We start from the raw sequence: 14779 nt of genomic DNA, 5'->3' as shown, positions 1-14779 counted from the left end.
AAAATTTAGAGCTGCACCAATCGATTTTTGACATGTTCCTTACCACCGTGTCTGACCATGACCCAAAACACACTTGTAGCCAATCAGCCGTAAGGGGCGTGTCTTGTTAAAATAGAGAGAAGAGGGCGCTCAATTTAAGTACACACAATTGATTAAAGAAAAAGAGGAAAATATCGGGGGAACAAAACATTTAAAAGAAGCTTATGATCAGAGCAGTTTTCCAGTGGTAAAGACAACTCAAGCACCAGGAATTCAGAGCTTGAGTCGGATGGATGTGTTGTTTCTTTTTGATAGGCGAGTAACATTGATATGGCTTTGTTTCGCACAACTTATCAGTGTTGGCTTTTGTCTGAATATGCTTGTGTGTCATCTTTGTTTGTTTCCGCAATCGTCGTTGCCATGGTTGTGTAGGCCTTTTTAGAGCTGGTATTGGTGTTGTTGGGGTATGGGTTTGTATTGTATTTTAAATATAAGCATTGTCATATTGCCCAAGCGACAATCTGTCTTTTAAACCACATGTTAAATATTTGCATATTCTGTGTTTTAAAAGAAAAACAATCTATGAAGCCACATGTACATAAAGTCACGCCACAAAACACGGAGGAACGAAGGAACAGTACTTTTATTCTTCAAGTGGCAAAGGTTTTTAGTCATTTTAGACATTTCTGTTTAAAGGGGTGATTAGAAGTTAGAGTATAAATGGAGGATAAATCTATGCTGGCTTGAAAAAAAAGATCAGATTAGTTTTTACCGCATTGTAAAATGCACGGCAATTAATATAAAAACATTTATACTCCTCCATTCTTATGGGTTGCAATTGTAACTTTTTTTTTAGGTTGTTTTGGCATGCTGGAAATAGAGATGGAAGAAATGAACTCCACTACATCCGAAGCATCCATAAACTCCACAGCCCTTGAACATCACTTTTGGCTAACGATTGATGCAGACATTTGGCAGTATAGCATACATTTTGTGTGTGCTTTTCCTACACAAGTCTATATTATATGGCTCATCATCACAGGGACAGGAAGCGGAGTTGCATTGGAGTTCTTCAATATCAATCTCTCTTTTTGTGAATTATGCTTTGCTTTTAATAGTTTGATGTCCGTACTGTCAAAATTTATTCAGTTGAAAAGGTTGATTGCTTTACCAGCGTTCTTTTTTGGAGTAACCATCACCGGTCGTCCTCTGTTTTATTGTGTGATCTGTGTCGAGCGTTACCTGGCGGTGGTTCATCCTGTAACCTTTCTGAAGTACAAACCTCTCAGATACAGAGTGATCTGCTCCACACTGGTCTGGATAATCACTCTTGTCTCCTGTTTAGGATGTATGTTTTCTTCAGTCTTCTATAACTTTAACGGATATATGTGGATCTTCTCCATTGAATTCTTGCTCTTCCTCTCCATCCAGATGTTCTGCTGTTTGGCTGTTCTCAGAGCTCTGAAGCAGTCAGGACCAGGAGAGAGAGGAAGAGAGAGAGAAGAAGAAAACCATATGAAGAGAAAAGCATTTCATGTCATTCATGTCATTCATATCATATTTGTGCCAAACATTTTTGCAGGTTTCTTCGCAATTTTGAGAAAACTTCGTACTGATCCTGTCATAAGTTTTGCATTTGCTTGTTTTATTCTCGGTGGTTTTGTGCATCCTGTTCTTTTTCTGCAAAGAACTGGGAAACTCCCTTGTGTCTGTACCTCTTAAAAGCTGAAACTGAAACCAAATGTGCTTACTCAACCATATATAAATGTATCTCTTATTATATTATAAACACTCTGGGTTACTTGTGCAATCTGACCTTAGTAAATATTGTTAGTGAATTATAGATCATGTGTAGTCTTTGTGCTTGATCTGTTAAAGATGGGATTAGTGGTAAGTGCACATGTTATGGTTTGTTTTGTTTGGCAAATAAAAATTATTGATTACCTGTTTTCATGTAATGTGTTTAATATCAAACAAATATTTCAGGACAAAAGCTTATGAAATCAGTTTAAACCGTATTCCTGAACCACAAAACTTATTTTAAAGGAACTGAAAAGTCTGTAAAAATATAAAACATTTGCTAACACAGTATGTGACAGCAGGGATGTCTGTCTTTTGAACTGTATTTTTAACATTTGCATGTTTGGTGTTTTAAATCACATGCAAACCAAGAACTTTCATGCATTGATTTCAGTCACAGCGTTTAGCTATAAGCTACACATTCAGAAGCTTTGGAGATCCCCTCTTCAGGTGAAAATCTTTTTAGTCATTTCTTATATATATATATACACTGAATACAGTACAGTATATACTGTATATAGTATATATATATATATATACTATATATATATATATATATATATATATATATATATATATATACACAGTATATACACACACTGAATATATAATGTACTGAATATATATGTACTGAATTCATATATATATAGAGAAAGAGAGAGAGAAATTTAGAATTATAGAATGGAATTATCGGGAATAGGCCTATTAACTTCATATTTTATTTAAGATGTTTTTGACTGCAGTCTGAATTGCATGTCACACTAACACATAGATCACAAATGCAAAGAAAGGAGAAAATTAAATAGTATTATGCATTACTACGACTGAACATATGTGTGAATTAAGAAAACATGTTCAAGTTGCTAAATATTAATGTGTTGTACATTTAGTGATGGAAACTTAGAGCTGTACAGTGCAGAATAACAGATCATCACAATCTAAAATGCATTTTAATTAATAGCCTACGTATTCTTATATTGCATTTGTATCTTTTGCCGCTATTTTAGAAACAGAAGAAATGAACTCCACTGAAGCATCCGCAAACTCAACAAACTTGGATCATTTGCTTTGGCCAATGAGCATTATAAACATGTTCGTGTGCAGCATTAATTTCTTCTTTGGGTTTCCTTTGCACTCATACATTATATGGCTCATCGTCACAGGAACAAAAAGTGATGTGGCATCAGAGTCCTTCAACATCAGTCTCTCTGTTTGTGATTTATGGATTTCTCTCAGTTGTTTGTTAACTGTACTGTCGAATTTCCATTCTGAAGATTTGAAATGGTCATCATTTTTATATGGAGTAATCGTCGCGGGTCGTCCTCTGTTTCAGTGTCTGATCTGTGTGGAGCGTTACCTGGCGGTGGTTCATCCTGTAACCTTTCTGAAGTACAAACCTCTCAGATACAGAGTGATCTGCTGCTCTGTTGCGTGGATAATCACTCTTGCCACTTGTTTGTGCTGCATATTTATTTCGGATCTAAATAAATATATGTGGTTCCTGTGGTTGTTCCGATTCAGTTCCTTCTCTTCCTCTCCATCCAGTTGTTTTGTCTCGTGACTGTTCTCTCAGAGCTCTGAAGCAGTCAGGACCAGGAGAGAGAGCGAGAGAGAGGAGAAGTGAAGAAAATCACTTGAAGAAAAGAGCATTTTATCTTATTCTAATAATTACTGTATGCATGTTTATTTCATTTGTCCCATACATTCTGGCAAGCGTCTTCGTCATTTTCTCACAACAGAATGCTCAAATGTTCGACACTTCTGCATTGTTGTGTTTTATTTTGGGTGGTCTTGTGCAACCTTTTCTTTTCTTCACCGAACCGGAAACTTCCCTGTGTCTGTTCCTCATAAAACCTGCAACTTTTGCTCAAATGCTTATCTAAGTGTGCCTTTTATTGTCATATAAACATTCTGTAAACTGAATTTGGTGAATAACTTTGTATATAATTTTATTCCTTGTAAAGATAGTAGATCATGCTTGTGCAGTTTACACATCTGTTAAAGACGGGATTGGTGCGGAGTGCATATGGTATAGTTTTTATGTTAGAAAAATTGTTTAGACAAAAGTGTATATAAAATAATTTCATGAATGTGTGTATAAAGAAATCTGTGTAAAAAACTGAAAACTTGTGGTATAGATACGAAAAAATGGACTTTGGCATGTTTATGCTACGCTTGGTTGTCTTTAAGTGAATAAATAAAAATAAGCAATCCTTAATCCCTGAAATAACTTATATTAAAGACATTATGTGAAAAATCTTTCATAAAAGGGCTATATTTAGCAATTTAGAGCAATAAAAGGAGGGGGCTGTTGCTTTTAAATTTTCCGAATTGCATTATTTTTTTTGCAAATGATACAAAATAGGACTATCTGTCTTTTTCAGCATAATTTTAAATATTTGCATATTTGTTGTTTTAAATAACAAACAACATAAGAAGCTTTCCATATAGTGCACTTGATGCCATTCAGAGCACAGAGATTATTACACAGCCAGAGGCTCTGGACATCCACTCTTCAGGTGATACTCTTTAGTCATATGCAATACCAGTCAAAAGTTTTGAACGTTTTCACATTTTTAATGTTTTTAAAGAATTCTCTTCTGCTTACCAAGCCTGCATTTAATTCCAATACAGCAAATGCATTTATATTGTGAAATATGTATACTATTCAAAATAACTGTGTTGTATTTGAATATATTCAACTATTCTTTAAATTATATATCTTTCAGACTTTGTGACACTTATAAATAAGTAAGCATGCATTACCTGTATATAATTTTAAAACCTGCACAAAAAAAGTCTCAAGATATGCTTAACGGCGTTTGGATGAAATAATAGACCTAAAGTCGAAGAATGGAAACATTTAGAGGCCTATCACCTGAACAAAAGCTTTGCAAGTCTTTGCAAGTGTTATAATATTACAAAATGTAATAAAATGTAGAACTTTACAGAAGTCGAAAAATGCATTTATGCTTTTTGTAGGCTATATTGTTCAGCCCAGTGTCAAAAGCATGTTGATTTGTAATAACACTTTATACTAGACTGAAATGTTACCCTTTCAGCTTTAAGATGTTTACACAGAGGTAATGAACTCCACTGAAGAATCCGCAGACTTCGCAGCCGTGCACCACTGGCCAGTGACCATTGTAGACATGTTTGTGTACGCCATCAATTCCCTGTTTGCTTTTCCTGTGCACTCCTATCTTATGTGGCTCATCCTCACAGGAACGGGAAGTGGAGTTGTATCAGAGTTCTTTAATATCAATCTCTCTATTTGTGAATTGTGCTTTTCTGTCAATTGTTTGTTAATTCTACTGTCAAATTGTGTCGATGTCATTGCACTATCAACATTTTTGACTGGAGTAATTATCACTGGTGGAAATCCTCTGTTTCAGTGTCTGATCTGTGTAGAGCGTTACCTGGCGGTGGTACATCCTGTAACCTTTCTGAAGTACAAACCTCTCAGATACAGAGTGATCTGCTGCGCTGCGGTCTGGATAATCACAATCGGCTCTTGTTTGTGCAGCATGCTTACTGTAATTTTACATAACGTCATTTGGTTTATGTGGTTCTTCCCGATTCAGTTCTTTCTCTTCCTCATTGTTCAGTTTCTCTGTCTCGTGGCTGTTCTCAGAGCTCTGAAGCAGTCAGGACCAGGAGAGAGAGAGAGAGAGAAAGGAAGAAAACCACATGAAGAGAAGAGCATTTTATCTTATTATAATAATTACCGTAAGCACGTTTATCATATTTGTCCCATGCATTCTCGCTGGCTTTTTCAGCATTTTCCACAACGCAATATTGAAGTATATTGTAAAACATTTGGTTTGGTTTGCTTTGTTTTGGGTGGTTTTGTGCAACCTGTTCTTTTTGCACCGGACTGGGAAACTAACCTGTAACTGTAACAAAGCATTGTTATTATAAAGGTTTGTTACAAAACTACACTTTATTCTGCATAATGGGCATTCAGCATCTTGTATGTAAATTTTGCCTTGCTGAATTTTCTGGGAAAAATATAGCATGTTTAGAAGGCATCCATCCGTCACAGATGAGATAGATGGTAAGCACATGATGTAGTATTTGTATTATGTAAATGTGTGTGTTTCAAATAAAAGCAATGAATCTCTGACAAAGGGTCACCTGTTTTCCATGTCAGGTGTTACAAATAATACTTTCAACAAGTGCATTTAACTTCAGGTAAACCAAACATTCAAAAAGGATTTCACACCAAAGAGGCAAAAGAGAGCGCAAATACATCAAAACTATACATAAAGCAGTGCTGAGAAATATCACCACATCTAAACTAAGTAAGTAACTATATAATGATTATAATGATCTCTGAAAAGTTTCTAGTGCCATTAAATGATTCATTTGCATCAAAACATGCATGTGTATATATATATATATATATATATATATATATATATATATATATATATATATATATATGTGTGTGTGTGTGTGTGTGTGTGTGTGTGTGTGTATATATACACATAAAATAATATACACACATTACACACATGTGTGTGTGTGTGTGTGTGTGTGTGTGTGTGTGTGTGTGTGTGTAATTTGCCTTTTTAGATTCAGAGCTCAGAATAAATGAATAGTTCTACAATGAACTCCATCACCCCTGAAGGACCCACAAACTCAACAGAACTTTTCTTCTGGCCGCTGGACATCGTAGGAAAGAGTGCGTTCATCCTCAATGTCCTGCTTGGTTTTCCTGCCCACTCCTACGTGTTATGGCTCATTGTCACAGGAAACAGAAGTGGAGCTGCATCAGAGTTCTTCAACCTCAATCTCTCCATTTGTGAAATATTTTATTGTTTGAACTGTATGTTAACTCTACTGTCATTTCTCTTTCAGAGTCTGATGAGTATAACACAGTTTTTAGTTGGATTAGGAATCACCGGTCGTCCTCTGTTTCAGTGTCTGATCTGTGTAGAGCGTTACCTGGCGGTGGTTCATCCTGTAACCTTTCTGAAGTACAAACGCTCAGATACAGAGTGATCTGCTGCACTGTGGCCTGGATAATCATTAATGGTTTTCTGTTCGTTCTGTATGTTTACTTTAGGTTCAGACAGATATTTAGCATTTACCTGGTTCTTCTCAGTGCAGTTCCTAGTGTTCCTCTCCATCCAGTTGTTTTGTCTCGTGGCTGTTCTCAGAGCTCTGAAGCAGTCAGGACCAGGAGAGAAACTGAGAAAAATAGAGGAGAAAAACCACATGAAGAGAAGAGCATTTTATCTTATTCTAATAAATACTGTGAGCATGACAATCATGTTTTTCCATTAATCCTATCTGGTTTCTTAAGTGTTTCTACCCTTCATAATATTGAAATACACAGCAACATTGGTGTAAGTAGTTTTATTCTGGCTGGTTTTGTTCAGCCTGTTCTTTATCTGCACCGGGCTGGAAAATTCACCTGCCTCTGTTTGCCATAAGATATGCTGTTGTAAGATTTTACTGTAGACTATTTGAAAAAAATTTTTTTACAATTATCTGTATTTCAGTAATATATAAAATTGGACATTTTTATACATTATTTTAAATTTTAAAGTTAATTGTTAAACTATAGCTTTTTTGTTGTTGTTTGTTTTGTTTTGTGGCATGTTGCCACAAGAAAATGCAGTGGAATTGCAAAAGTGAAATCATAGTCTAGATACATTACTAAATAACTCTAAACCACATTTCCAAGCCCAGAACTATTTGTATACTATTTGTAAATACATTTTCAAAAATGAACCACTCATTAAAGCATCGAATCACAAACTAGTGTCGACCCTGATTTTATTTGTGTGTATCATATCCTGTAAGATTTGCATTGATGTAAAAGCTTTCAAATGTAAATTGTCCACATTTTTCTCTGTTCAAAAGTTCTGATGTTACTTACGTTTTCCACATTAAATATTTAAATGCTGGGTATTTTATGTAATGTGCGGTATTATACCAAGCACATATATCCTTGTGACAGTGTAGCATGTCAGTCGAGAGATTTATGTTAATCCATAAAGGTATTCAGTCTTTAATGTTTTAATTCACTTCTGTCTGAATTATATATTAACAACATCTTTGTGGTTGTGTTGATGTCAGCAAGTCACAAGATACTGAAAAATAATATCTGGAAACTACAATTAAGTGGAGATATCATTGTGATGGTATGACAAAATGTTAGATTTTCATTCTGATTTTCAGCATGTATTTGTGTGTGTGTGTGTGTGTGTGTGTGTGTGTGTTTTGTATTTTTAATTTACTCAGCATGTATTTTATTCTATTTTTATAGATAGTGGTTAATGAACTCTGATTGTAAACTTAAAAAAAATCTTGCATTTTTTACCATAAAATTGCAATTCTACAAATGCATGAATGTATTTAATATGATTTTTGTGATCTTGTGAACAGATGAATGACTCCATTGAGAACATCTCTTCTCTTGAAGTCCATCTTTCTACCAACCTCACAACTCATGAGGTGTCATCTCTGGACGGTTTCCGGATTGTTATCCTATGCTTTAATCTACTGTCTGGTGTTCCTGCATACTCCTTTGTCATATGGCTTATTGTCTGGGGAAAAAATGGAGTTGCGTTGGAGTTCTTCAACTTGAATCTCAATGTTTGTGAGATCATTTTCTCTCTATCTGCTTTGACTTTTCTACTGTCACAGATGTTTCCAAGTCTCGTTTCAGTGCAGAAATTTTCACTCGGCCTTGCCATCACCGTCCGTCCTCTGTTTCAGTGTCTGATCTGTGTTGAGCGTTACCTGGCGGTGGTTCATCCTGTAACCTTTCTGAAGTACAAACCTCTCAGATACAGAGTGATCTGCGCTGTGTTTGTGTGGCCAGTGGGACTTGGTTCCAGTTTGTTTTGCATGATCAGTTTTCTAACACACAATATTTATGCATTTACATGGTTCTTCCTACTGCAGTTTCTGGTCTTTCTATCCATTCAGTTGTTCTGCTGTGTGGCTGTTCTCAGAGCTCTGAAGCGGTCAGGACCTGGAGAGAGAGGAAGAGAGAAAGAAGAGGAAAATCACATGAAGAGAAGAGCGTTTTCTCTTATTCTCATAACTACTGTGACAATGGTAATCATATACGCCCCTTTTATTGTCACAGGAATCCTCTATATCTTAACACAACAAGAAGTTTCAGTTGTCTATCCGATTAGTTTTATTTGTTTTATTTTGGGTGGCTTTGTGCAGCCTGCTCTGTATCTGCACCGTGCTGGGAAACTTTCTTGTTTCTGTTCTACTTAAAATCTGCTACTAATACTGACAGTTATTGCACCTGCTTGCTTTTTTTTCTTTTTAAATGATTGTAGTTTTATTTTTTAACAACGAAAACAATAGTTATACTGAATAATGGATAAAAAGGTTAAATTGTGCATAAACAGTGCAATTCTCATCTGATTATTTTGTGCGTTAGTGCATCTATCATTAAAGGTTTTTCAGAAATTTTTATTTGTGCTTGCATTCAAATTATTATCAGGTACAATCCAGAAATGCCTACTGTAACATACATTAAGACCTTTTATGCTTAAACCCTTTTTGAAATATAAGGCTACTTCATTTTAGCTGCTACCACTATTATTATTATTATTATTTTGCCATTCCTATAGCATTAAAATGATTATTAGTTCAATAATTTACAGTTTTCACCTCCGATATTCTATGAGTTAAAAAGTCATTACTGTTATTAAAATTAAATTAATACACTGACAGAAGTATATACACGCTGACATCTTTTGGCGGGAACTGTTGCCATGGCGAATCGTAATTTCAGCGCTCTACTGATCATGGTCGTGGTGCACATGCCAAACTCAACGTCAGCCTACTCAGAATTGAACAAAAACTTTCACTCTCTAAGTCAACTCAGAGATCAAGTTTTTGAACCTCCTTTTTGAAACGGACCCCAGTCAATCTCTGAAAGGTTTGGTTGATTTAAACAGGACTGAACATGAAAAGTCTGCATTATACCAGAGACTTTGCATTCTGCTCTGTTTACATTAGCGATTTCTGTTTCCACATGCACGTGTCTGTATTTATTTTTTCACACACAATAGCAAACCACACTTGACACCCTGTGTTGTTGACACACACTGCTTTTATTATTAGTTTGTGGGCTGGGGTTCAGACAGCGATGCATTTGTCAGTAGCCGCTGGATAGCTTAGTTACGTGTCGCACCTGTCAGGTGATATTATGTATGCATTTGCTTGCTGCTTATCTTGGTAACCAAACGCTTCCCTCGCTGTCCAGATGCTATCAGACTTATGCTTTCATGTCACTCACTTCAGTACATTTGTACAGTTCTACCTTCTCATAGTAGCACTCCTCAGGAACACAGTTGGTCATTAGAGGGATATATTATATCAGTTTATTTGCATGTCATTTTGCAATACTCCAGACCTATCCCTGGTGAAGAAGAGCAAGCTGCATCCTTACCCATCAGCATGTCAGTTTGGAAGACAGTCAGATTTAAGTGACTGTAGATATATAGAACTTATATAGACTTTTTTTTTTTTTTGTGGACAACACAAGACCAAGGTAATATAGCTAAATATTCAAAACATAACTTTAATTGTTTCTGGTTTACTAACAATTCTATCTATTTCTGTTCTGTTTTTGCCTGCACACAGTGAAGAGATGAACATCTACAGTGAGATCTTCACCACTGATGCATCAAACTCCTCCAGTTACTTATTTTACAATAGGACTGCGGAGGCAATTGGTTCTAAAATAATCTCAATTATGGATTTTGTCAACATTATGAGTCTTCCTATTAACTCATTTGTAATTTGGCTTATAACATGAGGAACAGGGGAATGGACTTGCTGCAGAGTTCTTTGGTCTGAACCTTGCTGTGTGCTAGATCTTCATATGTATGGAAACCTTCTTGATTTTTCTCAGCTGTAAATTTGATTTTCTTTGGATGGCTGTATATTTTTTAGATGGACTCTCCATCACGGTCGTCCTCTGTTTCAGTGTCTGATCTGTGTTGAGCGTTACCTGGCGGTGGTTCATCCTGCAACCTTTCTGAAGCTCAAACCTCTCAGATATAGAGTGATGTATTCTGTTATTGCCTGGGCGGCTGTATGTGTCTCCTGTGGGGTCAGTATTATGACTTTTTTGTTATTCCTCTCTGAATTGTACTTTTTTTTTCTGTATACAATTTTTCCCTTTCCTTTCCTTTCAGTTGTTCTGCTGTGTGGCTGTTCTCAGAGCTCTGAAGCGGTCAGGAGTGAGCGTTTTATCTCATTCTAATAACTAACCTGTCTATGATTATTTTATATGCTCCTTTTATTATTTTATTTATTTGTAAACAAGTTTTCAGCACAAACACACAATATATTCCTGTCTATCAGTAATGCTTGTTTTACTTTGCCTGGTTTGGTCAGCCTCTTCTCTTTCTCTATCAGGTTGAAACTGCCCTTCATCAAATATTGAGAATTATAATTATATATTGTAATTATAATCTTATTATGAAGCCATAATTAATACTCCGCCGTGCAGCTGCAATATAATCACTAAACTACATAAACATTAACATTATACAAATAAAGCTCATCTGATGACCAAAAGTGATATTTTTTCATGTTAATGTTTCATGTGCTGAAATAAATTTCTTTAAAACTATTCGCATCCTTCAGCTTGTTTGTTTCACTAAGCAAATAATTTTGTTTTGTAATTCTGCACTTTTGACAAATTTAACTGCAGTAAAATGTGTTTTTGCAGTATTTTCGAAGCTAGTGTGCAAAAAAGCAAACCGCAAACTTCCTTACTTAAAATGCAATTACTGCAAAACATTCACATACAATCTCTGTCTGGCAGGACACTCAACAGTTCATGGCGACAAAGTAGAATAATACTTGGAGAAACACACAAATGAATGGCACTCAAGGCACAAAACGAACAATAAGAAGTACAATGGAACAAGGGCCTTGATCAGTATTTAGGGCAGTCTTTTTGTCCAAGTTGGTCATGGATGAGAACCAATCGTAACCTCCATAAGATTAACTGCCAGAAGAACTGCCTTCTGAAAACATGCACATATACACAGAGAGAACACAAGAGGGTAGCGTACAAAAACAAACAAACAAACAGATGAGGTCACACATCCCATTAAGACATCAACTTCAAAGTCAGAAGGTCCAACTATAAGTCACTATAAATATAATTTTGTATGCTTCAGTCATGAAAGACATCTGACTGAAGTTGTTGTGCTAGCCAGAGAATTGAATGGTAGACAGTATACTTAGTTAATTTTTTTTGTACTTAGCTTTCTCTATAGAGTTTGAAAGTTAAGTTTAGTGAGATAAATACAATTCTTAAATATGATATATAACATGGGATATTTTCTGTTGTTTGAATGTGTTCATGAATGGGGTTATTTAAAGCAGGTGGTTGTTTGGACTGAGGGGACATTATTATTGCCCGTCTGTCCAATTCATTCTAAATGACTTTGCCCTTTTCAGTCTTGGAATATGTCACACTTGCCATTTCATATTTAAGTGGAAATATAACAAAGATATTTGTATTAATTTGAAATAAAAGTGGTACAACACCAATGACACTTCATGTTTTTGCATGTTATTTTGCAATGGTTCAGGATCAACGAGAAGCAGAGAACTTTCAACCATGAACACAACTTGGAAGGCAGACAATCCAGCTCTAAGTGCATATATCTACCCTTTTAGGTAAAATAGCTAAATAATTAAAACAGAATTGTTGTCTTTTTTAGGGTATGTTTGCTCTGTACGATCTCAGGATGCTCTGTTTTACTAACACTTTTATCTCACTTTTGTGTTTTGTGACCGCACACAGTGAAAAGATGAACATCTGCAGTGAGATATTTACCACTGATGGGTCAAACTCTTTACTGATTACATATTTTACAATAGCTACAATGAGAAGAAAATCAATTCAGAAATGTTTGCAGTTGTATATTTCATCTCCGTTCTGTTGGGCTTTCCTGTCAACTCCTATGTGATATGGCTGGTAGTGCGAGGAAAGGGAATGGACTGTGACAGAGTTCTTCACTCTCAACCTCGCTTTCTGTGAGATCTTCATATGTATGGAATCTGTCATGGGTTTTATCAGCTATAAAGTTGCGATTCTCTGGATGCTTGTGGGTTTTTACAAGCATTAGATCTGACTGTTCCAAGTCCTCTGTTTCAATGTCTGATCTGTGTTGAGCGTTACCTGGCAGTGGTTCATCCTGTAACCTTTCTGAAGTTCAGACCTCTCAGATACAGAGTGATCTGTTCTGTTTTTGTCTGGGTGGTAGGGTTGGCTTCTAGTGGAGTCAGTATTGCGAATATTGTGTTATCAATTTTTCAGTTGTATTTTATTTTATTGTTGGCACAGTTCCTCCTCTTCTTCTTCATCCAGTTGTTTTTGTCTCGTGGCTGTTCTCAGAGCTCTGAAGCAGTCAGGACCAGAGAGAGAGAGGTGAGAGAGAGAGAGAGGAGAAAAACCACATAAAGAGAAAAGCATTTTATCTCATTCTAATATCTAATGTGAGCATGGTTGCCATATATATTCCCTATATAATATCATTATGTTTTGTTTTAATTCATCAGTAAATAATAATATTGGATTTCTTGCTTTTGGTTATGTATTTTTAATTCAGCTGGTTTAGTGCGACCTCTTCTCTTTCTCTACAGGGTGGGAGTTTCCATTTATTAAATTCTTTAAATATATATATATATATATTAAAACACAAAAGTAGCTACAAAAGTTAAAGGGGCAATTATATTCAGATTACATTATTTAATTTACAGAATCATAGAATCGTTAAAATGTCAAAAACGTAACAGCATCACATACATTTAACATATAAAATGCAAAACATTTATTTACTTATATGAATTAAAAACATTTAAATAAATAATAGTTGGTGGTGATATTTTTCTGATAAATGGTGTGCCTGATTTCATTATTTGAAAACATTTTCTGTATAAAACTTACTTAGAATGACATGTTTTATGCCATACAAATGAAAGAAAGAATGTAGAGAAATGCAGTAATACATTTATTGTTAAATACTGTTAAGAGGTTCAAGACCCATGTATGTATTAGAAATCACAATTTTACAGAAGTGCTACAGACATTTTGTGTGGTGGACTTTTCATGCTAGTTTAATAATAACTATCAGACATTTGTAATAGTTCACAATAAAAAGATTTGGGTTAGCAGCAATGACTTTTGTACATTTTGTCTCTTTGTCCATGTCAAATTGATAGTTCAGCCAAAACTGGATATCTGCCTACCGATCTCGTGAATGTGCATATTAGCAGTATCACGCGAATAAAAAACAAAACTGGTGATACAGATTCGCAAAAATAGACTTTTTGCGCATTTCATGAACTGGGCTGTTTCTGCTTGCACCCCAGGTGACTTTGTTGCCTCATTAGAACACAAACAAAGATGTTTAGCTCAAACTTTTACCCTTGCAGGTTAGAAGTAGTCAAATGCTTAAATGGTTAAAGTGAATTTAATATTAAAAACAAAAACGTTCATTTTACTTTATTTTGGTAGCATCTGGGCCTAATTAAAGGGAAAGAGAATTAAAAATTCCCTTTGCTCAGTTTTGCATGCGATAGGATAAGTGTTTTATTAAAGCTTCTAGAAGATTTCACTCAAAGACCCACTGCCTTCATCTATATTACCTAGTTTTGGTGTATTTTATAGTTCTGTTGTCAGTCACAGCATGTCTAAAAAAATGCCTTTGTAGTACAAGACAAGTAGATGTTGAAATGACAAGTAAAGTTTGTAGTAATACAGGCTCATGGTCAGCCTGCTGGGCATTTGCATACAATGGCGCGCCAGAACGTCCAGAATCCAAAAAGCCAATAAAGTCACTATGGCGGCTTATTTAACGATTATAGATCGCCTGATATGGTATACAGCAGTGACACGTAACAGATGTTATCCCCATCTGGCGGGTTCACTGAGCATCAGCAATTCAATAATAGGGAAGCTTGGAGTGAAGACAGCAGCTCTATTTTT

Source organism: Puntigrus tetrazona, chromosome 18 (assembly GCF_018831695.1).
Source record: "Puntigrus tetrazona isolate hp1 chromosome 18, ASM1883169v1, whole genome shotgun sequence".
In the NCBI taxonomy this organism is placed as follows: domain Eukaryota; kingdom Metazoa; phylum Chordata; class Actinopteri; order Cypriniformes; family Cyprinidae; genus Puntigrus; species Puntigrus tetrazona.
Note: the sequence above shows the minus strand (reverse complement) of the source record.